This window comes from Schistocerca piceifrons, chromosome 5 (genome assembly GCF_021461385.2).
Source record: "Schistocerca piceifrons isolate TAMUIC-IGC-003096 chromosome 5, iqSchPice1.1, whole genome shotgun sequence".
NCBI classification, from domain to species: domain Eukaryota; kingdom Metazoa; phylum Arthropoda; class Insecta; order Orthoptera; family Acrididae; genus Schistocerca; species Schistocerca piceifrons.
In genome coordinates this window covers 631,381,140-631,407,705 of record NC_060142.1, presented here as the reverse complement: position 1 = coordinate 631,407,705, position 26,566 = coordinate 631,381,140, and positions in this window count along the sequence as shown.

The following is a 26,566-nucleotide window of genomic DNA, read 5'->3' as shown; positions in this document are numbered from 1 at the left end:
ATGTAGCCATTACGTCTTAGCTTCACTGCACTTCCTATTTATTTCGTTCCTTAGCGACTTGTATTTCTGTATTCTGAAACTTATGGATGACGTAGTTCTGAAATTCAGATGGTATATAGCCGGCCTCATATTTTCTAGACACCTATATGAATAGCCGTTATTTTGCAGCTTCCACCAATGATTTTAGAAATTCTGGTGGAATGTTCTTATTCGATCTTAAGTCTTCCAAAGCTCTTTTAAATTCTGACTCTACTATTGGATCCCCTATCTCATCTATATCGACTGCTGTTTCTTCTTCTACTACGTCACCATATAAGTCTTCCCCCTCATAGAGAACGTCAGTGTAGTCTTTACACCTATCCGCTCTCTCCTCTGCATTCAACAGTATGATTCCCACTGCACTTTTAATGGTACCACTCTTGCTTTTAATTTCACCAAAGGTTGTTGTGACTTTTCTGTGTGCTGAGTCAGTCTTTCGGACAGTCACTTCTTTTTCGGTTTCCTTACATTTTCATGCAGCTACTTCAGTTTAGCTTCACTACACTTCCTATTTCTTTCATTCGTATGTGACATGTATTTCTGTGTTCCAGAATTTCCCTGAACATTTTTGTACTTCCTTCTTTTATCGATCAAATGAAGAATTTTTTCTGTTGTCCTTGCTTTCTTCGCAGCTATCTTCTTTGTACCTACATTTTTCTTTCCAACTTCTGTGATTACCCTTTTTAGAGATCTCCATTCCTCTTCAAATGTAGTGCCTACCGCGCTATTCCTTATTTCTTTATCTATAGCCTTAGAGCACATGAAACGTATCTCGTCATTCCTTAGTAGTTCCGTATCCCACTTCTTTCCGTATTGATTCCTCCTGATTAACCTCTTAAACTTCAGCGTAGTGTTACTGAGTCTATATCTGGTCTGGGAACCCCTTACAATCCAGTATCTGATTTTGGAATCTATGTCTGACCTTGATGTAATCTAACTGAAAGTTACCCGATTCATCCGGCCTTTTCCAAGTATACCTCCTCCTCTTGTGATTCTTGACCAGACTATTCGCTGTTACTAGCTGAAATTTATTACAGGACCAAATTAGTCTTTTTCCTCTTTCATTCCCTTTCCCGAGCCCATATTCTCTTGCAACCCTTTCTTCTACTCCTTCCCCTGTAACTACATTCCAGTCCCTAATGACTATTAGATTTTCATCTCCCTTTATGTACTTATTATCCTGTCAATATCCTCATAGCCTTTCTCTTTCTCTTCATCTTCAGCTTGCGACGTCAGCATGTATACCTGAACCATCGTTGTCGGTGATGATTTGCTGTCGATTCTGATAAAAAGAGCCCTATCACTGAACTGTTTACAGTAGCACACTCTCTGGCCTACCTTCCTCTTCATAACGAATCCTACTCCCGCTATACCATTTTCTGCTGCTGTTGCTATTGCCCTCTACTTATCTGATCAGAAATCCTTTTCTTCTTTCCATTTCACTTCACTGACCCCCACTATATCTTGTTTGAGCCTTTGCATTTCCCTTTTCAGATTTTCTAGCTTCACTGCCACGTTCAAGCTTCTGGCATTTTAACACCTCGACTCGTAGAAAGCAATCCTTTCGTTGATTATTCATTCTTTTTGTCATGGTCACTTCCCCTTTGGCAGTCCCCTCCCGGAGACCCGAATGGAGGACTATTCCGGAATCTTTTGCCAATGGAGAGATCATCACGACACTTTTTCAGTTACAGACCGCATGTCCCGTGGATACATGTTGTGTGTCTTTAAGGCAGCTGGTTTCACAGTCTTTTACATCCTCAAGCCGTTGATCATTGTTGATTGATCCGTCTTTAGAGGCGGTTTCCCACCTCAAGGACAAGAGAATGTCCTCAACCTCTGTCCGCTCCTCCATTCTCTTTAACAATACTGAGGGGATTTCAAATGCTGGAAGTCTTCTGCCAATGCTAATTATTAATCAAAATTCAGTTGGTGGCGGATTTTGAACCCGAGACTGAGTATGTTTTGCGTACAGGGTGTAACGGGCATAAGTGCAGTTTTTTCTGTATGTGATACACATCATTGTGTTAGTTGTTTTTTTTTTTCTCTGCGTCTAACAGTCTTCTCACAAACACGTCAAAAACTTCACGAGCTGATGTTTTCCACACGGTCGTACTGCAGCACTAGGTGGATTGCACCTGTCAGTATACACTAACTGTTTCGCATCCACACGTCCAAGCGTCAACACCCTACCTGCTCCCCGGTGAAAATAAGCAGTAATGGCTTGCTCTTGCCACTTGGTGGTTCTAGCCAACCTAAAAACTTATGACTTGTAATGGCTATAATTATTAGTCTGAAAATGACGTAAATTGTGATATTATGTTGTTCAATACAACGTGCTGAGTCGCCAACAGAAAAACGAGTATCTAAAGTGATACGAGCACTGACGTAACGCTAGATGAAATCTTTTATTATCCTGCAGGATATTATTCTGTCAGACAACGCGCTATACACAGTAAGGTGTTAAAAGGATAAAGCTACACAAAAAATTGATACGTTCCAGAAATACTGTGAAACAGTGTCGCTTGTACTGCTATTCGGGACGGTCGTACTCGGGAACAGTTTTTCCGCGCAGTTTTTTCATCTCTTCTATTTTCTTTCTAAGTTACGCCGTAAAACATTGTTTTCTCTGAAGAACGTTATTTCATTTCACTAGTCCGTGGATGTGTATCTTTCATTCATACAAGTGTGTGTCTAGATGAAGTTGTTATCTTGTTTTGATTTCTCTTGATTTTATAGTTACATCTCGATTACTTTGAGGCATTGTTGGTTAGTTGTGAGGAATAACATGTGTTCGTTATAGCCGTCCATTCGCTTTGCTCGGTCAAATATATCGAGCTGTTAACCACATAAGTTTAACGCTAGAGCTTGTTCGCTACACTAGCGATAAATAAGCTTTAGTGCACTGCCTACTAACAACGCCACTGCCGCATGCTTATATTTTATTCTTAGTACTGACCAGGCTGATACTTGTGTGGTTATTATGTACCGAAAACGTACGTAATATGTAGATAGTGCCGTCCAAGGACACAATGGTTATTGCCTGATAGTTGATAGCCTACATTAAATGGCTGTTGCCCCAGTTGTAGGTGACGCTAAAGTCATGAAAGTTAATAACCACTCAATGAGCGCCGTAAGTTAAGAGAGCGGCCGCTAGTGTGTCTCCTAATTCATAGTAATCATCACTACTAACTGAGTACGTGGTAATATCTGTTTTATATATGTATCTAACTCTGCAATTGCTGTTGTTTGTTAACAGTAACGTGTGGTGACTTTTTAATCTGTGTGCAAATCATTATCACAAGGTGTCTGTGTTTGTGTGAAGTGGCACACAGCGATTACATGGATTTTAATGATCGCCATCTGTATGATAACAACTGGAACTGCGATATCTTCCTTGACATTTAATGTTCTTGATGCCATAACTGTACAGTTAATTATGATCAGAGAATCTACCGACGATCAGCCGCACTGTCTGCCTAAGCCAACAATGATCCTGACATAGAAGTCATTCCGGGATACATTATTCGGCTATGATTAGTTACATTTCACTGACAGCTTAATTAGCACTAGCTCATCTCCAAGGTCATACGGGAAATCATGACATCAGCATCATCACATCCGGTCATGCGCCAAGCCCATGGTGAAGGATTGAAGGATCCCCCTCTTTCACAGTCAATTGCATGTAGTGTCATAGAGAAGTTGTAATATAGGGACGCCACGAAGAGTAGTTTGATATGTAATGCTGATATAATCGTCAAATACGATAAAATATACGAATAGCTTTAAATACCGAAAATTTTGCGAACGATAGTTACATTATTGACTGCCAAAAATTCGAATCAGCACTGACTCACAAGTCACATTAGTAAATTTCGTTCGAGACTATACATTAATTGCCACGCAATATTAGAACGAGCTGATAGCATAATTCTCTATAAAAAAAATGAAACTGCCGATTGCTTATAAAATGTTAGAAATTTGTATTTGTTGAAAATCAGTTTTACATTAAACACTGTCCCATAAACCCTGAAAATGCGAAATAACGGCAAGTTCTGTGTCACATCCCAGTTACTCCTGTCACTAACAGATAGCTGCTCTGTACAAAAAGAACAAATTTCCTTCTTTGTACGAAGATTTTCTGTTATGGTCTTACTGCCATCAACATATAGCTGCACTGTATAAAACGTGATTTGTTCGTCTGTGGACAACAGATAACACAGACAGCGCGCGTACCAATGTCTGCCGGGTTGAAGTATGAAAAAAACATCTCTGTCACGTGACTCGGGGCAGGGAACTAAACTCGTTGGACAGCACGAATCTTTGTCGTTTTCTCGTTTCCGTCTGAAATCTGGTTGATTTTAACAATAAAATGACTTGTCTTGTTAATATTATATGTCATGTAGTAATAAAGTTATACTAATTTTTACGAAATTTGTAATACACTACTGGCCATTAAAATTGCAACACCAAGAAGAAATTCAGATGATAAACTGGTATTCATTATACAAATATATTAAACTAGAACTGACATGTGATTACATTTTCACTCAGTTTGGTTGCATAGATCCTGAGAAATCAGTACCTAGAACAACCAACTCTGGCCGTAATAACGGCCTTGATACGCCTGGGCATTGAGTCAAACAGAGCTTGGATGGCGTGTACAGGTACAGCTGCCCATGCAGCTTCAACACGATACCATAGTTGATCAAGAGTAGTGACTGATGTATTGTGACGAGCCAGTCGGTCGGCCACCATTGACCAGATGTTTTCAATTGGTGAGAGATCTGGAGAATGTGCTGGGCAGGGCACCAGTCGAACATTTTCTGTATCCAGTAAGGCCCGTACAGGGCATGCAACATGCGGTCGTGCATTATCCTGCTGAAATGTAGGGTTTCGCAGGGATCGAATAAAGGGTAGAGCCACGGGTCGTAACACATCTGAAATGTAACGTCCACTGTTCACAGTGCCGTCAATGCGAACAAGAGGTGACCGAGACATGTAACCAATAGCACCCCATACCATCACACCGGGTGATACGCCAGTATGGCGATGACGAATGGACGCTTCCAATGTGCGTTCACCGCGATGTCGCAAAACACGGATGCGACCGTCATGATGTTGTAAACAGAACCGGAATTCATCCGAAAAAATGACGTTTTGCCATTCGTGCACCCAAGTTCGTCGCTGAGTACACCATCGCAGGCGTTCCTGTCTGTGATGCAGCGTCAAGGGTAACCGCAGCCATGGTCTCCGAGCTGATAGTCCATGCTGCTGCAAACGCCGTCGAACAGTTCGTGCAGATGGTTGTTGTCTTGCAAACGTACCCATATGCTGACTTAGGGATCGAGACGTGGCTGCACGATCCGTTACAGCCATGCGGATAAGATGCCTGTCATCTCGACTGCTAGTGATACGAGGCCGTTGGGATCCAGCACGGCGTTCCGTATTACCCTCCTGAACCCACCGATTCCATATTCTGCTAACAGTCATTGGATCTCGACCAACGCGAGCAGCAATGTCGCGGTACGACAAACCGAAATCGCGATAGGCTACAATCCGACCTTTATCAAAGTCGGAAACGTGATGGTACGCATTTCTCCTCCTTACACGAAGCATCACAACTACGTTTCAACAGGTAACGCCGCTCAATTGCTGTTTGTGTATGAGAAATCGGTTGGAAAGTTTCCTCATGTCAGCACGTTGTAAGTGTCGCCACCGGCGCCAACCTTGTGTGAATGCTCTGAGAGGCTAATGTTTCGCATATCACAGCATCTTCTTCCTGTCGGTTAATTTTCGCGTCTGTAGCACGTCATCTTCGTGGTGTAACAATTCTAATGGCCGGTAGTGTATTAATGCAATGGTTACCGTTACTACACATAGCCAGGTGAAAAGTGTTGACAGTTCCTTCCACAAACGACAGAATTACAGCTCTTTAGTGAGTACCTGTTTTTGTTACACTGTCGGTCTTAATTCTCCTCTTCCACGGGGGTAGAAGACGAACTATCTGTTTGGCAGGCAGCATATGTTTTCTGACGATTCCTTAACAACATTTTTGAAATGTTTTATTCCGCCTTTATAAGAAATGAAATACATTTATATCCATAATACCCCTCTTTCACAAAATAGGCGTTCAGATTCTACGATTTTTGCTAAATCCAGTACAGATAGGAAAGCAGTGGATACAATATATTAAAAAACGTTGATTGAGAATAATCCTTGTAGTAAGTTAGATATTAATGTTCTGTCATCTTGAAATGTCTAAGGACCATGAGACATCCCTACTGTCAACTCCTGGCAATATCTCCGTAAGAATTTCGAAGCAGTTCACTTCCACATCTGAGATTTTTGTCAGTTCACCTACTCTACAAAATACAAAACAAAACCTACCTGAGCATACACGAAGTCATTACTTATTCTTTTAGTAAAAAGCGCAACATTTGATCTGTAATAGAACTGTCATAAATTGTGTGCTATAGGTGCGTAATGACATGACAGATACTCGGCTTCGTGCTCCGAGTCAAGTGACTTAGATCTTGGTTTCGGTAAGATGACGTCAAGCGAAGTTCACATTATCTACGGTCTATGTGTCACCTTCATTCCTTGAAAACACAGTGAGTCGTACATTAATTATTTTCTAAAATTACGATGTCTGAATACTGTAAAATCAGTTCAGTATACACGTGCAATGTAGAGAAAGTGCAAGTTATTTCCACACACTTACGTACAGATATTGGCCAAATTTTTGCCGAAAAACCTTGCGTACACACTCCAGTGCTGTTTTCCATGCCTAATCACAGTTGACAATTTGTTATATAGTCCTGAGGAATCAATGGTGTAAAACTAAATTGACCAGGCTTATAACTGCAGAAAAATACTTTTTAACTAAGGTACTGCACTAAGCTGGCAAACATAATTCTAAAGTGTATACTCTAATGCTAATTTTTCATGCCTAATACGAGGGCTGTCCAGAAAGTAAGCTACGATTGACCGCGAAATGGAAACGACTATGCAAATCCGATAAAGCTTTGCACAGCTGTGTTGGGCAGTGTCTCTAGTATGACCCTAGGTAGCATCAAGTCGGTCTTCTCATTTCTGAGCACACAGTGAGCCCGTAAATATGTCTAGAAAATAATGTGTCCCGCCAAGTACGAGGGCCTGCTGAGAAATTTCGCCTGAAGCTATGCAGCCAACATTACATAACTGTCGTGCTGTTTCTTCTTCAAGACAATTCTGAGCCGGATTCTGCAGGGCCAATGAAGATGCTCCTGCGTCGTTTCCAATTGGAAATGTTTGATTACCCACAGTACAGCCCGTAATTGTCTCCCTCTGAGTTTCATCTCTGCTCATATGAACCACTGGCTATGACGACAACATTTTGGCACAGACAGCGAGCTGTAGGCCAGCGTGGTGAATTGGCAGAAAGGACTGGTGGCTGCCTTCTATGATGAGGACATTGGAAAGTTGGTTCAACGCTACGACAGATGTCTCAGTGAGAACGGTGACTACGAAGAGAAGTAGCTGGAAGGTGTAGCTATCTATTACAAATAAAATATTTCTGATGTTCAAAATGGTTTCCATTTCGCGATCAATCATAACTTTCTTTCTGGACAGCCCTCGTAATAGACGACATTTAGGAAGTAGGTTTAAGGAAGCAGTTTCGTATAACAAACTAGACGAGAGTTATAATTGCAGAAAATTACGCTTTACGTAAGGCAAACACACAAGCGAATTTTCAGTCTGGCTGTAACTATTTGGGCCTGCTCGTGGTGTAAGTTACACTACACACTCAAATGAAATGTTTCCACATTTATATTGTTCTCAAGCACAATTTTAGGAGGTACACAGGTAATATACCGTGTTATTCATTAAAACTATAATAAATGATATTGATTGTTAATTGTTGCCATTATTACAAATAACAGAGCCCACCTTCTAACGAATTTTGAAACCATAACTATGGTGCCAAGGTTCTCTAAGCGCTTTCGAGACTATTCTTTCCCACAAATTTGACGTCACAAAATTAAAAAATGTCTGCAAAATACATCGGCAACGTGAAAAGGACGACATTTGCATGGATTACCTGCCACGTAGTTAAGGTTAAGTACGAGAAAAAACGCTGGAAGGTCCAAATCAATAACGTTTCCGCATCTACGATCTCACAGTACTCTAAAATTACGTTCAGCAGATGTGTTGTTTATTTGCATTGCTTGACTGTGTCGTTGGGTCTTGGTAGAATGCTTTATACATTATGAATGAAACACATCCAACATTGGTGTAGTATTCTACAATACTGTAGGATATTACACCAGTGTTGTTTGTGTTTCACTCTTAATGTATGTTGTTTATGTTGCAGTACTGTGACAGTGCCATTCAAAAGAATTTCCTTATTCATGCTTCTATAACCCCGCCTGCCCTCTGTCTAAAGTTGTTTATGTTTCAGCAGTATGTAAATATGCTAAGTGTATATTCCATCTGTGCAGCTGCATTTTGGGAAACTGTGACCCACAAAAATTATAAAAATCTGTAAAAAACTAGACAACACATAGCACACAACGCAGTTATTTTATCATGGAAGGAAGGACAAAGTTGCTTTGTTATGATGTATCACTTCAACTGCAGAACAGAAGGAGCTTTTTATAAACACACGGTGATAGACGGTAACTGTGAGAGATGTGACATTTCCAAAGACACTTCTATAGTCTATGTCTCGAATATAAATAAAGTTACTTACTGCAAACTGTGAGATGTCTCACACTTTGCTAGCATAATGAGCACAGGATTGTATCAATCCCTGATGTTATCCTGTATAATGCACAGATATGGAGACATGAATGTGGAAGCAGCTGTGTTCTAAAATTTAGGTGATCATCACCGGAAGTGGCGTCAGAGATTTTATCATCTCTTGATGTTGCTGCAGCTGATAACAACCACATAGTCCATCTATGGAACTCCAATAACCAAATCTTAAACAAAATGGTTGTAAATACTACACAGTACAGTACTTCAAGGTTGCAGTGTCTGTGTGTGTGTGTGTGTGTGTGTGTGTGTGTGTGTGTGTGTGAACATTACTTTGAAAAAAAAAACATACAAGTGATTGTGTACATATCGTACTACTTGTTTCAAGCTGCTTTCAGGCAATATATTCCCCATTCTATCTCAGTGTTCAGGTATTTCGTATAACAAATTAATTTGTCTCTATAATTTAGTAATAATCACGGCACTCCACCTACTATTCTAATGAACATAATTTAAACTGATATCCACATTGCAACAGTTACATTATCACCTGTATTCACATTCTAGTTGTGAATACAAGTTTGACATGGTTTTGAACATGTGGTAAAGGATAAAAACATGATGTTGTAGATGTGGAGATTATTGATGAAGTAAACAGGAAATGCTTGTGATGTTTCAAGTTAATGTTGATTGAGCATTTGGGTCTTCCTTTACAACTACTTTTCTATTTACTCAGTAAATTTATCAATTTATTGCAACTACCATAATTAATCAAAGCAGAAACGTAGATTTGTGTAAAGGTATTTTAGTATGGTAGTGGTTGATCAGTTACTGAGATGCAGTTTTTTTACCATTACATGTGTTTGACGTGTTATAAAAAGTTCTTGAGACTGCTAGAGTAAGGCCTTATATCAAGGCTACACTAACATCAACGCTACAATAAAATGTAATCACAAGTGAAAGTGTCAAAGTATTACTGGTTTAACTCCATTAATAGCTGCATACAAAGCAGATACAGTACAATGTTTTAAAATTTTTTCAGCATGTTTGAGTACATCTTTTTCAAAAAAGTTTGTTAGATAATGGGGCTAGTGAAATATCTATACCAAGTGCTTGCTAGACAAATATTAAATAATGGAAAACATCTAGGCTTTTGCATTAATTGTATGATGCTCTAAAAAATTAAACAAACTCCTTACGTGGCAACCTATCATCGGTTTGTGCTACAGATGGATTACCTCAAATAGAGCATTCTTCCATAATTATGTCGTTTGTGACGTAGTCAGTTAATCGAAGGCGAAAACATGGTTTTAGATGCCTTCCTCGTGATAGTATCTGTTTCATTTGGTGAAGTGTATGAAAGACATCGTTTTTATTACATGTAATTCCACCCTGTGGTTTTTAGATTTCTTTGGCACTGGTGCCTTTAGTGTTTATGCTTTATAGTCCACTTTTGGATTAAAATGGCTGTGGCTACACATAGCTGCTGAAATTTTGTCAATAATTTAAGTAGCAGCCGTCTCATAATGTCTGAATGACACATGTATTATGGTGTTCTGGAGGTTCATTTCCCGGACTGTATGTGCAGTTCAGTTTACATGTTGGACGATTGTGAGTTCACCATGTATAAAGATGTTCACAAGGAACCCTGGGTGAAAGCAGCAGTCAACTCCTGGCACTTCGATTGTCATCTTGACAATGTATCCAAAATTGTTTCTCCTATTCTTCAAGAGGAACACAGATAACGTATGATAAATACTTGCCTGATGCATGTAAGTGAAGAGGAGGTAATTACGAAGCACATAAATAAACACAAAGGTTTGATCTAAAAATGATAGTGTTTTGTGAAAGCAACTAGCCAATTTCATGGATGCACACCACAGCTGACAGCAGCCCCAGACACCTCTGAGCACTTACACTAAGCATAATACGTGTAACATCTAACACCTAAGGCCTAACACCTAATGGCTAACGCCTGACACCTTATGCATACTGCATAACACCTAATGCACAATCTCTAATGTACAACATATAACACCTAATGCATAATACAAGATGTGTAATACCTAATGGTAGAGATTCTGTTTAAGCACACCATTGTATGGCCACCTCCCATTGATATAAATACTAAACAATTGTTGCAACATGTATTTAGGTGATTTATACTTCCACAAGCACACACATGTCCTTTTGCTATTTGCTACAACTTTTACTGATTTCTCTCTCTCCAAATACCCTCATGTTCTATTCGTGGGTACATAAGTATATGGTAGATTTTAAATGACTAATATGTACTGAAGTCGGGTATTATAACACAGCTGCATCGATAACACACACTAGGGCAAGTAGAACAGCACGATAATTCAGCAGAGCATTAAAACCATAAGATTAAGTTAGACCTTCTTTGGCTACTAGATAATATGTGAGGGCTGTACAGAAAGTAGGATCCGATAGGTCACAAAATGGAAACCATTATGAAAATCAAAAATACTTTATTTGCAACAGTTTGCTACTCCTTTGAGCTACTTCCCTTGATAGTCTGCGCTCCGAATTAGACGTCTGTCGTAGCAGTGTACCAACTTCCCAATACCTTCGTCGTAGAAGACATCTGCTGTGCTTTCTGCCAACTCTCGAAACTGGTCAAGAGCCCGTTGTCTGTGTCAGAATGTTGTCTTCATAGCCAGCAGTTCATGTGAGCAGAGACGAAACTCAGAGGCAGCCAGTTACAAACTGTGTTGTGGGTGATCAAACACTTCCCACAAAGAAAGCTGTAGAAACACCTTCATTGTCCTTGGAGACTGTGGTCAAGAATTGTTTTGAGAAGAAATTGCATGATAGTTGCATTATGTATATTGCACAGAATCAGGCGAAACTTCTCATGAGGCCATTAGACTTAGCGAGAGTCACTATTTTCTAGGCATCACTACGTGCTCACTGTGCACACAGAACTGAAAAGAACAACATGACGCGATCGATGGCCATATTAGGAATACTGCTCAACAAGTTTTTGCAAAGTGTCATCGGATTTTCACTGTCACCTCCATTTCACATCCAATAGTGCCTTACTCTCCGAACAGCCCTAATATATAGTAATACAACTTGTACTTAGAAAACATGCATCGTCTAAGGTGACAGCTGTCTACACTTAGTGACTACAATCGTTTGATACTTCTTGGCAATGTGTTTAATTGATATCAGTCAACATCACCATGAGGGATGGCGGCGAGAGGGGTGTAGATGGCTGGAAGTGGAAATGTGGCATTTTATTAATCGTAGACAGCAAGGCAACATCTCATCCTGGTATGCTGGTACAACATATAGAGATTCCATGTTATAACCAATGGTGCAGCAACATAGGTTTAAAGCAGGAACAGAAGCATAATGTACAGTGTCACTGAGGTAGGCAGGACCACCTAGGGAACTTCAAGATAATGATCACATGATCAACGTAGTAGTAGATATATTTCAGTTTGTAAGGCTCAAGAATAAATGCAGAAACCAATCTGTAAATCCTTTTTACATCATTACATTCATGTGGTCTGTAGTTTTCTTGATGAGTATGTTGGTGGGGATGCTTGGATACAGGGAACCAATATACATCAATATATTAATGTACATTAGTGTCGATGTAACAACAACTCACACTCATCAAGAAATCTACAGGCTGTTGGGTGTCATGGTGTAGTGTCATGTTACAGATAGATCCCTGCATCTATACCTTCAGCCTTACAAATTGGAATGTATCTCCTATTATGTTGACCATATGATAGAGAACGCCATCTTGCAAAGCTGTGGGTAGTTTGGTTGCCTATAAAAGTAGTCAGAACTAGCTAGCTGAAAGCACAGTGAGTCATTGTCTCCACAACAGTAAAAATGAGATTGTAGAGATCAGTTATCCATCAGTGTGTTAATATTTGTTGTTGTTGTGTGCCGGCCAGAGTGGGCGAGCGGCTCTAGGCCCTACAGTCTGGAACCGCGCGACCGCTACAGTCGAAGGTTCGAATCCTGCCTCGGCATGGATGTGTGTGATGTCCTTAGGTTAGTTAGGTTTAAGTAGTTCTAAGTTCTAGGGGACTGATGATCACGGTAGTTAAGTCCCATAGTGCTCAGAGCTATTTCTTTGTTGTTTTTGTTGTGGTCTTCGGTCCTGAGACTGGTTTGATGCAGCTCTCCACGCTGCTACACCCTGTGCAAACTTCTTCATCTCCCAGTACCTACTGCAACCTATATCCTTCTGAATCTGCTTGGGGTATTCATCTCTTGGTCTCCCTCTGCGATTTTTACCCTCCAAGCTGCCCTCGAATACTAAATTGGTGATCCCTCGATGTCTCAGAACATGTCCTACCAACCGATCCCTTATTCTAGTCAAGTTGTGCCACAAACTTCTCTTCTCCCCAATCCTATTCAACACCTCCTCATTAGTTATGTGATCTACCTATCTAATGTTCAGCATTCTTCTGTAGCACCACATTTCGAAAGCTTCTATTCTCTTCTTGTCTAAAGTATTTATCGCCGATGTTTCACTTCCATACATGGCTACACTCCATACAAATACTTTCAGAAACGACTTCCTGACACATCTATACTTGATGTTAACAAATTCCTCTTCTTCAGAAACACTTTCCTTGCCATTGCCAGTCACCATTTTATATCCTCTCTACTTCGACTATCATCAGTTATTTTGCTCCCCAAATAGCAAAACTCCTTTACTACTTCAAGTGTCTCATTTCCTAATGTAATACCCTCAGGATCACCCGCCTTAATTCGACTACATTCCATTATCCTCGTTTTGCTTTTGTTGATGTTCATCTTATATCCACCTTTCAAGACACTTTCCATTCCATTCAACTGCTCTTCCAAGTCCTTTCCTGTCTCTGACAGAATTACGATGTCACCGGCACCTCAAAGTTGTTATTTCTTCTCCATGGATTTTAATACCTACTCCAAATATTTCTTTTGTTTCCTGCATTGCTTGCTCAATATACAGTTTGAATAACATCGGAGGTAGGCTACAACCCTGTCTCACTCCCTTCCCAACCACAGCTTTCCTTTCATGCCCTTCAACTCTTATAACTGCCATTTGGTTTCTCTACAAATTGTAAATAGCCTTTCGCCCCTATATTTTACCCCTGCCACCTTCAGAATTTTAAAGACAGTATTCCAGTCAACATTGTCAAAAGCTTTCTCTAAGTTTACAAATGCTAGAAACGTAGGCTTGCTTTTCCTTAATCTAGCCTCTAAGATAAGTCGTAGGGTCAGTATTGCCTCAAGTGTTCCAATATTTCTACGGAATCCAAACTGATCTTCCCCGAGGTCAGCTTCTACTTGTTTTTCCATTCGTCTGTAAAGAATTCGCATTAGTATTTTGCAGCTGTGACTTATTAAACTGATAGTTCGGTAATTTTCACATCTGTCAACACCTGCTTTCTTTGGGATTGGAAATATTATATTCTTCTTGAAGTCTGAGGTTATTTCGCCTGTCTCATACATTTTGCTCACCAGATGGTAGAGTTTTGTCAGGACTGGCTCTCCCAAGGGCGTCAGTAGTTCTAATGGGATGTTGTCTACTCCCACGGCCTTGCTTCGACTCAGGTCTTTCAGTGCTCTGTCAAACTCTTCACACAGTATCATATCTCTCATTTCATCTTCATCTACATCCTCTTCCATTTCCTTAATATTGTCCTCAAGTACATCGCCCTTGTATAGACCCTCTATATACTCCATCCACCTTTCTGCTTTCCCTTCTTTGCTGAGAACTGGGTTTCCGTCTGAGCTCTTAATATTGATACAAGTGGTTCTCTTTTCTCCAAAGGTCTCTTTAATTTTCCTGTAGGCGGTATCTGTCTTACCCTTCGTGAGATAAGCCTCTACATCCTTACATTTGTCCTCTAGCCATCACTGCTTAGCCATTTTGCACTTCCTGTCGATCTCATTTTTGAGATGTTTGTATTCCTTTTTGCCTACTTCATTCACTGCATTTTTAAATTTTCTCCTTTCATCAATTAAATTCAATATTTCTTCTGTTACCCAAGGATTTCTACTAGCTCTCGTCTTTTTACCTACTTGATGCTCTGCTGCCTTCACTACTTCATCCCTCAAAGCTACCCATTCTGCTTCTACTGTATTTCATTCCCCCATTCCTGCCATTTGTTCCTTTACGCTCTCCCTGAAACTCTGTACAACCTCTGGTCTAGTCAGTTTATCCAGATCCCATTTCCTTAAATTCCCACCTTTTTGCAGTTTCTTCAGTTTTAATCTTCAGTTCACAACCAATAGATTGTGGTCAGAGTCCACATCTGCCTCTGGAAATGTCTTGCAATTTAAAACCTGGTTCCTCAATCTCTGTCTTACCATTATATAATCTATCTGAAATCTGTCAGTATCTCCAGGCTTCTTCCATGTATACAACTTTCTTTTATGATTCTTGAACCAAGTGATAGCTATGATTAAGTTGTGCTCTGTGCAAAATTCTACCAGGCGGCATCCTCTTTCATTTCTTAGCCCCAATCCATATTCACCTTCTACGTTTCCTTCTCTCCCTTTTCCTACTACCGAATTCCAGTCACCCATGACTATTAAATTTTCGTCTCCCTTCACTATCTGAGTAATTTCCTTTATTTCGTCATACATTTCTTCAATATCTTCGTCATCTGCAGAGCTAGTTGGCATATAAACTCATACTACTGTGGTAGGCGTGGGCTTCGTGTCTATCTTGGCCACAATAATGCGTTCACTATGCTGTTTGTAGTAGCTTACCCGCATTCCTATTTTTTATTCATTATTAATCCTACTCCTGCATTACCCCTATTTGAGTTTGTTTTTATAACCCTGTATTCGCCTGACCAAAGGTCTTTTTCCTCCTGCCACCGAACTTCACTAATTCCCACTATATCTAACTTTAACCTATCCATTTCCCTTTTTAAATTTTCTAACCTACCTGCCCGATTAAGGGATCTAACATTCCACGCTCCGATCCGTAGAAGGCCAGTTTTCTTTCTCCTGATAACGACGTCCTCTTGAGTAGTCCCCACCCGGAGATCCGAATGGGGGGACTATTTTATCTCCGGAATATTTCACCCAAGAGGACGCCATCATCATGTAATCATACAGTAAAGCTGCATGCCCTCCGGAAAAATTGCGGCTGTAGTTTCCCCTTGCTTTCAACCGTTCGCAGTACCAGCACAGCAAGGCTGTTTTGGTTAGTGTTACAAGGCCAGATCAGTCAATCATCCAGACTGTTGCTCCCTGCAACCATTGAAAAGGCTGCTGCCCCTCTTCAGGAACCACACGTTTGTCTCGCCTCTCAACAGATACCCCTGCATTGTGGTTCCACCAACGGTACGGCTATCTGTATTGCTGAGGCACCCATGCCTCCCCACCAACGGCAAGGTCCATGGTTCATTGGGGGGGGGGGGTTAATATATATGGGTGTTAAATTGCCCTGACCAGCTCCATAGTCTTCAAGAACACTATGGAGTGCAAAGGTATTGTGGTATATGCGTATGTTACAGATGGATGTCTGAATCTGTATCTCGTTCCTTACACTATGCAATGTATCAGGTACTATGCTGATCATGTGATCATTAACTTGCAATTTCCTAGGTTGCTCTGCCTACCTGTGAGTGATACCATATGCCTTGCTTCTCTTCCTAGTTTATGTGTACATTGCTGTTCGATTGGTTATAATGTTGAATCTCTACATGTTACACCAGCACTCCATGAGATGTTGCCTTATTGTCTATCATTAACAGAATGCCATAGATCTACTTCCAGCCATCTATGTTCAGAAAGCTATTTTGAACAGGTAGATAATTCGATGTAAACACCATCACCTCATGGTTGTCTTCAGTGATATCAGCTTAACACTTTTCCCATTGGAATACAACTACTGAAGCTGTTTTCTTGTAAATAGCTATCACCTTAAATGATACGTGTACTCTACATAAGTGTATTATCAAAAAATGTATAGTCTAACACCCTGGGAATGTCTTATGGTTTTAGTGTTTTACTATGTTACTGTGCTGTGCTACATGTTTTAGTGGGTGTTATCAGTGTAGTTGCGTTGAAAATATCCAACTGGCCTACTTCCAAATCATTTAAAATCGCACGCTTAGTTATATAACTTAGAATGGAAATGTGGGGGTATCTGAAGAAAATTAAAGTCAGTAACAGTTACAGCAAATAGTAGTGGTATGTGTGCATGCTTATGGAAAATATACTAATATACTTACGTTACATATCACTTTAATATGTCTTGCAGCATTGGTTTAGCATTTATAGCAACGAAAGTTGGTTATATAACGACTTGTTCATAGAGAATGCCTTGCGTTAGACATTTCACACTGCGTGTTGGGTGTCATACATAAGACATGACGCATTAGGTGTTACATATTAGTCGTTATGCATTAGGCATTAAGTATTAGGCATTACACCATTAGGCATTAGCAGTTATGCTTTAGCAGTTATGTGTTTTATGCTTAGTACAGGCACTGAGTGTGGTATGGAGCTGCTCTACCATGAATATGCATGTGGTGGATTGTGGAGTGAGTGTATGCACTAGGCTCATTGCTTCCGCAAATTATCATCATGTAGTCCACCAATAAATAAACTGTCTTCTTTACAAAAAAGTTTTTATTTATTGATTCAATACCTATTTTCCATTTCCTTACTTAAAGGGCATTTAATGTGTCGTCTGTGCTCCTCTAACAGAATAAGTGAAATAATTTTGGAAATGTCATCCATAAGATAATCAACACAACAGCGATTGATTGCTACTTGTATCTAGGGTCACTTCGTAGCCTCAGTGTATATGTGGTAAATTCCCACTCGTCCAATACATAAATTAACATACACACATGGTTTGAAAAGTGAAGTTGCTTCTTAGTGCTCAAGTCTCCAGGAGATATGTCATAGGTGTGGCTGCTAATGAGAATATCCATCTGCTCTCTGGTTACATCAGCAGTCCTCCGCAGGCATGGTGCTGAGTCGTCAGTTCTCAGGTTCTCAGCCTTGACTGATAGAGCCTTGCTAAGCAGGTGTGTCTCTCAGGCTGCACTGTTCATAACTGGAAGATATCTGCTGACTCACTCTACTCTCTGCAAATGTGTCAGTGCATGTGTACCCACAACCAGACGTGCACACATACTGGGCGCCATCTGCCTACAAACAACAGTACTATTTTGGATAGTTTAGAGTTCACATCGAGCTGTTGAATGACATCATCCCCATCTTCCACGAGATCTTCACATCACTTTCTACTACAACTGATGAGGTGTCACAGACACAACAGAACTGTCACATCGCTGTCAAACTGACTGAAGTGCTTTTCAACTGCATCAGAACATACAACATTTATCAGTATGTTACTGAAGACATTTATGAAATGTATGCTGTTTGCTGCCCTGAACCCTTATACTATGCAGACAGTGAACACAAAAATTTTGTTCAAAGGAGAAAAAACACTTCACAACATTGTGTAATTGCGAAAGACAGTCATCTGTGATACAAAGCCAATGAAATACACAGACAGTACTGATTGGGTTACAAGTCATACCAAAGGCAGCACTATCTCGTGACTTGAAACTTCCTGGCTGATTAAAACTATGTACCAGACCAAGGCTCGAAATCTACAGCTTTGCTTTTTATGGGCAAGTGCTCTGCCGACTGAGCTACAGAAGCATATTCAGGACCCGTCCTCACAGCTTTACTTCCTCCAGTTCCCCATCTCCTACCTTCCAAATTTCACGGAAGGTCTCCTGTGAAACTTGTAAGACTAACATTCCTGGACTGTGGAGACATGGATTAGCCATGGTCAGGTAATATTATAGCACTGTACTGTATTTTCATTGCACGCCTTTATACAAGTAGTTAAACCAGTGACACTTTGATCCTTTTGCTTGTGACTTCATTTTATTGAAGCATTAGTGATAGTGTAGCCTTGCTGTATGAATGAATTTTAGCATCCATAAGTTATCTGTATAATACTTTTAACAAATGTAGTGCTAAAAAAATTGCATCTTACTAACTGGTCAGCCACACTCATTCTACAATACCTTTGGCACTGATGTGTTGTCTGCCATGACTAATAATGGTACCTGCAATAAATTAATATATTCAACGGTTTTGGACTACAAGAACATGTAAGGGTAACTGTGAAGATTGACCCACATTTTCGAGGGACACTCAGTTGCAGCGCCGTATTTCGCTATGCCAAAAACTCCTGTAATATTTTGTTCTAGTATTGATATATTCAGAAGTGGTATATGGAATGTATGTATTTTAAATTTTTTGCAAAGATATAAACATAATGGCACAGAGAGACGTTATATCCAGTGGCAGTGCATAAAGTTTTGTATTGAACGTAATGTTTCTTTGTAAGAAACAGTCGGTAGCCATATTTACGAAACAATGTCTTCACATATTACTCCACCAATAATTTCCACATCCGCAATATCTTTTTTTTTTCTTAACCGCTGTTTCGAAAACATGTCGTATTTGTCTTCACATCTATGAAGGTGAATACATGTGATAGTGTATTTGTTGCATTGTGGATATCAGCTCAAATAATGCTACATTACAATGGTAGGTGGAATAGCCAGCATATTGCTACAATTTTAGAGCGAAATTAATTTATAGTACGAAATACCTAACCACTCAGCTATAATATATGATGTAATGTCTGAAAGCAGCTCAAAACAAGTAGTGAGCTGTTATTATTCAAGGTCTGTACAAGACGACTAATACCTTTCTTTTCAACTACTCAGTTATAAACTCTCTGCAAACTGGCAATGTCACAGTGTCACACACCTTGCACTGTTGAACTACCTTAAGTCGTTACTTTTACAGCTACTTTTTTCTTAAAGGAGCAGTCTTACAGCGATGTTGTTTTGGTAAACAGCTAACACAATTTTGTATCACAGTAGGAGGTCCACCTCCATTCATATTACTAAACTGTAGAACCAAATGACGTAGCTACTCCAAAATACTTGAACACTGAGCTAGAGTGGAGGATACTTTGAAGATATGTATCTTTCTCTTCAACTACTCTGGTATGGAATACACTTACACTACATCGAGAATTATTTCCAGTTCCCTGCCGTCAAGGCTGCTGTAATCACATTATTTCGGTTCTTATGTCTGTATACACACACACACACACACACACACACACACACACACACACAAACACACACACACACTCAGACTGCATGGTTAAAGTATTATAACTCGACATATTTACAGACATTTTGTTTAAGCTTTGCTTGTTGGGTGTCTGAACATGAATTATGTGGCTGAGGGCTTGATGTTAGGCATATATTTCACCTATAGCAGCATTAAGAGATAATAGAATCTCTGAAGAAATTTCTGGTGATGACCTAAATTTTAGATCAGAGCTTCTTCCTTATCTACAGCTACATATCTGTACATTATACAGAATAACAGCCCTTTAATACATGTTTCTTTAAGGTTTATAGCAATGGAGGGTCAGGATACAATGATGTGTCTCATATCAGGTATTAGGCGTTATTCGTTAGGAGTATTTGATGTTTCTTTGTGCTTACAAAGTGAGAGATGTCTCACAATAAATGATAAGTCATTTTGTTTATTTCCAAGATATCGACTCTAACATTGTCGTTGGTACTGTCACATCTGCCACTGTTACCATCTTTGGTCATGTGTTTTTAAACAGTTCCTTTTTTCTGCAGATTAAGTGATATTTCGCAATAGGAAACCTTATTCCTTCCTTCCCTGACAAATCAGTTCTGTTATTCATGTGTTTTAGTGTGGTTGATTAAAGATTTTACTATTTCCACGACCTATAGTTTCCCAAAGTGCAGCTGCACAGACTGAACACACACTTTGTGTATTTAGATAATGTTGCAACATGAAAATGGCATTTTCGACGTATTTTTAGAATACTGTGACATCATATATGTGGTAACATAATTGATTTGGGACTTGCAGGGTTTTTTCTTTTACTTTACCTCGTTAGGTCTCAGATAATCAATGCATCCAACACACTTTTCATGTTGGATTAGAGTTGTGGAAAAAATTGGAATATATGAAGTTTTTCCAGACCCTTGGCACCATAGCTCTGGTTTCAAACTTCGTCAAAAGTAGGAGTGTGTCATTTGTAATAAAGGCAATAATTACAAACAATTATCATGGATAGCATTTTTTATAAATAACACTATGTATTATATGTGTCCCACCTAAAATGGAGCTTGAGAATAATATACATGGAAATATTTAATTTGAATGTGTATTGTGAGTTACATAAAGAGTAGGCCTAATTAATTACATTCAGACTGTCAGTTTGCTTGTGTGCTTGCCTGCTTAGTGTGATATTTTCTCTATTTCGTACTTTTCTGCATCTATTAGGCTGGTCAGGTTAGTTTCCTTTGGCTTACTGTGTAAAATGTCAACTGTGATTAGATGTGTACAACTGGCATCTGAGTACATGCTTTAGAAATCTGGGCAACAATTCCGCGAATATGTGTACATGTGTAAATTTTATTGCTCTTGCTTTACATTGCAGACGTAATTTTCTGGCCTTTTTTGAATATTCCACCATCTCAAATGTGTAAAACAAACAAATTAAACTCTCTTGTGTTTTCTATAAGTAGGGGAACCCTTAGTGTCAGTGAGAACCATTCATTGCACAACAAATGAACAAATCACATTTTCTATAGTGCAGCAGTCTGTTGATGGCAGTGAAAACGTCAAAAAATTTGGTGGCGTCAAGAACGAATTTGCTCATTTTCCACAGTGCAGCCATCTGCTGGTGATAGGAGAAACTGGGATGTGAAAGATGACTCGCTTTTATTTCACATCTTCAGGGTTTGTGAAACAGTATTGAAGATAAAACTAATTTTCAGCAAATATGAATTCGTAAATTGTTATTTATATTTTATACGCTAGTGTTGATTTTTAATCGTTTACTGAGAATTATGCCATCAGTTCGTTTCAATATTCCATGGAGAATGATTTACAGCATCCAATGGAATTTACTAATGTGACTCGTGAACCAATCGGAAAACTAACTTTTGGTTGTCAGTAATGCAAATGTGAATCACAAAATTTTAGGTATTTTATGCAGTTCAGATACTTCATCATATTCAACGATTAAATCAGCGCTACTCATGGTGGAGAAAAATTGGGAACCAAATTTACTAATGTTGTGTCGATCGACAACGCACCGTTTTTAAACTACGGAAACTACGGAAACTTGGCGCCACGCGCTCCGATTGGCCGTGGGATTTCCCTGTTGCCGTTCGTAGGTTGATGGACAGCGCTATGGTTATCGGTTCACACATACAAACGTCCCTCGCCCCAACACTGCCCTAACGTGGTATGCAAATGTGTCGAATAGGTCTTGCGGTTTGTCTCCACCTTTTATCAGAGGCATTCACACGTAAGGTTCGCTTTGGAGCACACACACGTCACCTGCGATTTAGTCATACAATAAGCACGGCGGCACAGTATTCGTTTGAAGAACAACGAGATGTGGCTTTTGTTTATGGACTAACCGACGGTAATGCACATGAAGCTTGACGGTTGTATGAGAAACGGTACCCAGCAAGACGTCACCTACATCAGCAAACGTTTACAGCAACTCACCGGCGAACTGGCTAAACAGGCTCGTTACTGGGATATCATGATGATGCTGGAAGACCTCGAAGACGATGGATTGCTGAATTAGAAGAAACTGTTCTCGAGTACTTCCATGAAGCACCTACGATAAGTACTGGAGAGGTTGGGCACGACATGGGCGTCACTCATCGGCCTGGGAGGTTTTGAGAGAAGATGGCCAGCATCCATTTAGTTTCCAGTCTGTGGAAACTAAATCCACTGGTGGACTATGAACACAGGCTAGAGTTTTGCTGGTGGTTTCTGCTACGTGTTGATCGAGACCCCGACTTCCCCGCCATTGTGTTGCTTACCGACGACTCCACCATCCATCAGGATGCCCTTTACAACACTCGAAACGTTCATTAATGGGCAAGGGGAAATCCTCACGTCATGTACGTCCACGGACACCAGGAACGATTTTCGTTCAACGTTTGGGCAGGCATTGTGAGGACCATGTGATTGGGATGGTCCGTCTACCTCCTCGACTTACCGGGATAAATTATCTTCACTTTTTGGAAGAAAGTCTACCCAGCTTGCTGGAAGATGTTCCTCTGGACATACGGCTACGTGTGTGGTTGCAGCACATAACAGTCGTGCTGTACGCGGATATTTAAATGAACTCTTCTTCGGCCGGATAATTGGCAGAAGTGCTCGTAGGACACGGCCCCGCGATCACCAGACCTCACGCCACCGGCCTTTTTCCTTTTGGGATTCCTCAAGGTTCTAGTTCACCCACCCGGACGCGAACCACCTTGAAGCGAAGAGGAATTAATGGATCGCATTCAACATGCCACCAATCACATCAGGGCAGTGCCAGGAATTCTTGAAAGAGCTCGGCAAAACACCGTTCGACGTTAACAAGCTTGTGTCGCGTCAGAGGGTCGCCATTTCGAGCACTTGCTTTAAGTAAACAAAGTCCTGGGTACAAAAATAAAGCTTTTTTGCAGGGTTGACACAGTTTGTAAGAGACTTTCTTTACGCGAACAAACAGCTGTTGACTAGTTTGTTTCCGGTACGTCTTATCATGAAATACAATTGATTTGTCGGGACCCCGGCGGATTCGCCCCCAGGCCCCCAGAGTGCAAGGCTGACGCGCTACCAGCGGGCGTGCGGGCAGCCTTGGATACATCGAGATACCGACACAATTTTTCTCCACCATGTATATTGTATTATTCCTGTGATGCCATTAGATCACAGCTTCTCTAATGCATTGTATAGAATTGACTGCTGAGTTGGATGTGGGGGGGGGGGGGGGGAATGGGTGGTTTCTGAGGGTGGAAGGGGTAGCGTTGGTGATCTCCATTCTCCCTGGATGGCCTTGGCATGTGGCTGGATGTGATGATGCTGATGTCATCCCTCCTGGTATGTCCTTGGAGATAAGCAGGTCCTATAGCTGATGATTCCCAGTGTGACATTGCAGATAATGTAGTGCTGATGCTGCTCTCAGCGAAATGTAGCAAGTGGAACTGCATGAGATTTCCCTTAGTGACTTCTAGATTGGGGTCAAGGTTGGCCCATGCCAGCAGTGCCACACTACTATTAAGTTTCAGGGCAACTACAATATTTTATTTGATGTGTTTTAAATTTTAACGCAGCCACCCACTTGTATTGTTAACTGGTGTGAGAAGGATGTTAAGATGTTCAAGAACACACCACAGTAATCTGGATCTCTGTTTCATAACAAAATCGCTTGTGCTTTCCATTTGTCTACCGCTCTTAGCAACTGCAAGGTTTCCACTATCGGTGTTACGGACGCTGCAGGCGTTGAGCTGGGTCAGGTTCTGATGTCAGGCTCAGGGTTTATTCTGAATGGTCAAAATTCTTGGCTGATTTTGAAGATCAAAAACTGTGTGCTACTGAGATTTGAAATTGGAAAAAAATGTTATAAAAATCTACTGTTTTAGTCCAACTGAGCCTCAGCTACAAAAACGCAGCCGATGGAGACTGTGGTGACCAGCTATGCCATTAATTTGGTTATTCCTTTGGAGTAGTGAGTTGCCTTAGTGTTCAAAAAATTCTGTAAGCTTTTAAATCAGTAAATTGGGGGAGGAGAACCATCGTCACTGAGATTAGTTATGCTTTTTTTAAAACTTATATAACACAGACCATAAACTGTTGTTCCAAGTGCATATTTTGATATTACCGTTTCCATTATTTTTCCTTCCTCCCTTACTCTGCCAGTTTTATTGTAATGACGTCCATTTTCTTTTCCTAATAGTAAATGGTTGGTTGCCTTATGAGGAACATAAATAATTTTAGTTATACTGTCACAGTTTGAACTTACGACATATGCGTGCAGATTAACGTGGACTGCTAGAGCAGGTGGCCATTAGCAAGAAATAACAATATAATAAAATATAGCATTTGATGTAATTGCAATGAAAGTACATTGGTAATTAAGATCAGAGAAATTTTCAAAGTTAGATAAATGAAATGTTAATGAGTATATCACATTAATAAGTTTTTCATCTTACACTTACCTTAGAATAAATAACTCTGCCCAGACAGGATAATAATCAACGTCTTTAGGAAGATATTGATTACAGATGTAAGAGGCAGCAGGGTTTCTTTGCAGACCCACTCTACACAGGTATCCACATGTTGCGATAAATCTTTTACATCCATATACTTTACGGTTACTTCATGGTTGCCCATAAAGCGAGAGCGAGAGCGAACCGCGACCGACGCCGCTGCGGAGACACCGCTACTCCCCCCTCCCCCCTCCAACCCTTCCCACCAACCATCTCCCGGGACCGCCGCTTTGATTTACGACGGGACAGCCAGCTCTCCGTGGCGGAGATTCAGGGTGGTACGTATGGCCTCTCCCCAAACTTTCTGCTATTACAGCGCTATTAGTGACCCTTGAAGAATTACGTTTGTCCCCCGGTTCATAAAATGACGGTACTGAATGTCTCCTCACATTCTACATAAAGCCTACGTCATTTATCAAATATATCTGTTGTGTTTACCCTTTACAGAAACTTCTTTTCATTCTAATGAAATTATACGTGTGGTGATTGGTGCCAGCGAGACATGGCGTGGCAAGAAGTTTGTCACGTTCACTTTCCCATTTGTGTGCTGTGATCCAGATACTAAGTACTGCGAAAAATACCCAAAAAGACGAGCGTCTTCGTACGTAATGTGTCGCACCAAGCAAAATGGTATCATGGATAAGTTTAACAAAACACGTGTATATGGATAACATATTTCTTTTTCACCTTAGCATATAATTTTAATAGCTTGAAGTAGAAGGATTTACATATATTACCATGGTTGTAAGAGATCTGAAGGTGAATTCTGTCATTTGAAACCAGTTTTGTTTTATGTAAGGGTGAGTTAAATGTGTGGTAGCTGTTTCTGCTCACTTTGTTTATAACGGAAATAAGGGATCATGTGCATTCTTCTGTGCATCAAATAAAAGCATTACACTGCATACGATACACAAATCCAACACCCACAACCGTAGTAAAAGTTGCTATGTCTATTACCTCCGCAGATGATTGAAAGGATCTATGATGAGATGAAAGAAGTTATTCAGATTGTTGATACAAACAAAAATTTAATTTTGAAACGACCCTAAAAAGTACAGCAGGAAAAGGAATAAAAATGGAGAATGTAGAGTGGAATGAAAAAGGAATCTGGCTAGTAGAATTCTAGGCAGAATGACATTCAATCATTGGCAGCACTTGCTTCAGCAAGAGGCTTGGAAACAGTTGAAGGTTTCAGATACATCACAAAATTAATTGATTAAACGAGAGGAAATTGCAGAAAGACAGGAAACTAACGAAACAGCATTTGAAAAATCTACAGAACCAGAATTTGTTGAGAGTTCCAGCATTAGCACTAGGCAACTATCGACTGAAACAGGGAATATGAATAAAATAGAAGGCGAATGAGTAGCTGTGAGAGACGAAATAGTGAATGCAGATGAAGACCAAAGAGATAAAGAGGTAAAGCATAGTAGAAATCCTTGGGTAACACAGGAGATAATGAATGTGACAAAAGAAGAAAGTATCAAAAGGCAGAAATAAAAGAGGCGAAAGGGAAAACAGATCTCTAAAAATGAGATTGAGAGACAGCACAAATTACAAAGCAAGTAAGGCTGTAGGGCAAATGCAAGGCTGCAGAAAGTTGCACAGATAGGTGAAAGATAGAT